Here is a 3646-nt window from a genome sequence, read left to right on the forward strand (position 1 = left end):
AGGAAAATTATTTTTAAAAAAATTCACATCAAGAGTTTAGAAGATTTCGGATCAAAACATTGGTGACAATGATGAACTAAGGAAAATCCTAAATATACACATGGTGTTCTAATTTATTTTTTGAATATGGTTTGAGCCACGGATAACAGAAACACCCAAAAATTTTTAAGGAATGATAATCCGGATTATGACCAAACAACATTTGAAAAGGTGATTTATTTTGTAAAAGTGGGGTTGGCAAGCGATTTATCAGATAAATTGCATGTTGAAAAGCAAAAGACCAAAGAGTCGATGGAAGTGAAGCTTCATGAAGTAAAGTGCGAGTCGTCTCAATAATATGTCTATGACGTCTTTCAGCAAGAGCGACTCTTTGTGGGGGTGTATGGAGGGAATAAAAGATGTTCAATACCCTGAGATCTTAGATATGGATCAAGACTTTTATATTCACCATCACTATCTGTATAGATAGAAAGAACTTTCGTATTAAAATGACGTTCAATTAATGCTTGAAAGTTTTTGAAAAGTTCTGTAACCTCACTTTTACTCTTTAATGTGTAAAGCCAGGTTTATCGGGTATACTGATCCACAAAAATACAATAGTATAGTTTTTTGTTAATCGATTGAATTGGAGAAGGACCCCATAAATCACTAAATATTATTTGAAATGGTTTGGTACTTTACAAACTAAAGTGTTTAAAAGGATGGCGATGAGTCTTATTCGAGGAACAAGAATTACAAACTAAAATTTTTTCTCGCAAGCAAGTTAGGGAGAATTTATTAAAAGAAAATTTAACACTTGCATTAGGATGATCCAACCGACTATGTCAGGTAGAAGTGGATGTGCTGGTGGAGGTCAAATGCACTTGAGGAGAAGACATGGAGGGTAAATTTGGCCACTCATAGAGACCATCCTTATTCTGACCGTGCACCAATGGAGTCTGCGTTTTCAAGTCCATCACAAAAAAATAAAAGGGAAAGAATTCAATAGAGGTTAGGTTATCTTGACAAAATTTAGAGACAGAGAGTAGATTGCGTTTAATGCTAGGAGCACAGAGAGTGTTAGAGAGTTTGAAAGATTTATTTGATGCATTTAATTAAGTTGAACTAATGTGAGTTATTGGTATTTTTTTACCATCACCCATGGAGACCTGCTCCATCCCATTGTATGGCTACAAATTTTGAGGTTCCGCAGTGATGTGATGAGACACACCGGAGTCGAGAATCCAAGGATTTTCTGATGCCCGTAATCCTGAAACATAATTGTCTTTCACCTCAAAGTGATTGTGAGATTTCGATCGACAAACACTTGCAACATGACCTGGTTTGTTGCACAACTGACAACGAACACCATTAGAAGGTTGTTGATGGTCGAAGATCGCCGTGGATTGGGTGAAGTAAAGTGATTGTTGGACCGCCACTGTTGGTTGTTTCCATTGTTATTACTGAGGCGACGATTGGTGCGATTGTTCAAGTACCAGGATTGTTGGAGGCAGTAGCAGAGGTAGCAGTAGTAGCAGTAATCTGATTGGGAACTTTTTTTTAGTCTTCATGTCGAAGGAAAAGCTCATGATCCAGAAGCTTTTCGTAGAGTTCTTCATAAGTAATTGTGGAGTCACGAGCACGGATTGCAGTAGAGGTCTCACGAAACTCTTGACCTAAACCACTAAGTATCTTGACAATAAGTTTAGATTTGGAGACCGGAGCCCCAGCAGTAGAGAGTTCGTCAGAAATAGATCGAATAGTTTGCAAATATTCGGTGACTGGCTGGGATTCTTTGGTCAGACGCATAAGTCGATCACGCAGACTAAAAATTCTGGTTTGGGACTTGTTCGTATAGGTGATGTGTAGTGCATCCCAGGTTGTCTTTGCTGAGGTAGCTGCTGCAACAGTTGTGGCAATTATTGGATCAACAGATGTCATAAGTGTGTTTTGAATGAGTTGGTCTTGTCGAAACCAAAGGTAAACGCAGGATTGGCACTAGGGACTGTGCCAGTTGTGATAGTGTGAGATGGGGAAGGTGTAGACCCATCAAGATGACCATAGAGATCATGAACATGCATAAGCAAGAAGAATTGCACCTTCTACGTTGCAAAATTGTGGCTGCCAAGTAATTTAATGGGCAATTGGGACGCAGGGTTAAATTGAACAACCATCGGAAAACTGATTAGCAATTGATCGTCCTGGAAACTAAACTAGAAGGGGAAGTCTATAGATATAACAAATTCAACTCTACTAAACAGAGCAAAACTGAATGAACAGATCATCACACATTTATCTTGAGAAATTTTGACCTCTGAAACAGGAGAATAATATGAAGCTTACTTAAAATCACAAAAAAAAAAAGTTCATTCAAGGAGAACTTAGTCGTCGATGCTTGTGAATCGAGCTTCTTATAAAATGCTTCTGATCAATCATATATAATACACCATATGCAACTCGACTAGACAGAGAAAAAAAACTAAATGAATATCTAATCACATGTTTTTTTAGATAAATTTGAAACTCGAAAACAGAAGAATACTATTAAAACTTACTTAAAATCACAAACAAAATAGTTCATTCAAGGAGAAATCAGTTGTCGATGCTTGTGAATCGAGTTTCTCATAAAATGCTTCTGGTCAATCATATATAATACACCACATGCAACACGACTAGGTAGAGAAAAACAACTGAATGAACAGATTATCACATATTTTCTTAGATAAATTTTGAACTCGAAAATAGGAGAATACTATTGAAGCTTACTTAAAATCACAAAAAATAATAATTCATTCAAGGAGGAAAAAAAAAGTCCATTCAAGGAGGAATCAGTCGTCGATGCTTGTGAATCGAGCTTCTCATAAAATGCTTCTTGTCAATCATATATAGTACACCACATGCAACTCAACTAATCAGAGAAAAACAACTGAATGAACAGATCATCACACATTTTTTTAGATAAATTTTGAACTCGGAAATGGGAGAATACTATTGAATCTTACTTAAAATCACAAAAAGAAAACAGTTCATTCAAGGAGAAATCAGTCGTTGATGCTAGTGAATCAAGTTTCTCATAAAATGCTTTGGATCAATCGTATATAATACACCACATGCAACACGACTAGACAGAGAAAAACAACTAAATGATCAGATCATCACACATTTTTTTAGATAAATTTTGAACTCGGAAATAGGAGAATACTATTGAAGCTTACTTAAAATCACAAAAAAAATAGTTCATTCAAGGAGAAATCAGTCGTCGATGCTTGTGAATCGAGCTTCTCATAAAATATTTTTGTTCAATCATATATAACACACCATATGCAACTTGACTAGACAGAGAAAAACAACTGAATGAACTGATTATCACACATTTTTTTAGATAAATTTTGTACTCTGAAACAGGAGAATACTATTGAATCTTACTTAAAATCACAAAAAAAAAATAGTTCATTCAAGGAGAAATCAGTCGTCGATGCTTGTGAATCGAGCTTCTCATAAAATTCTTTTGGTCAATCATATATAATACACCACACGCAACTCGACTGGACAGAGAAAAACAACAGAGTGAGCAGATCATCGCACATTTTTTTAAAATAAATTTTGAACTTGGAAACAGGAGAATACTATAGAAATTTCCATAAAATCACAAAAAAAATAGTTCATT

The sequence above is a fragment of the Capsicum annuum genome, chromosome 9 (assembly GCF_002878395.1).
Source record: "Capsicum annuum cultivar UCD-10X-F1 chromosome 9, UCD10Xv1.1, whole genome shotgun sequence".
Taxonomy (NCBI): Eukaryota; Viridiplantae; Streptophyta; class Magnoliopsida; order Solanales; family Solanaceae; genus Capsicum; species Capsicum annuum.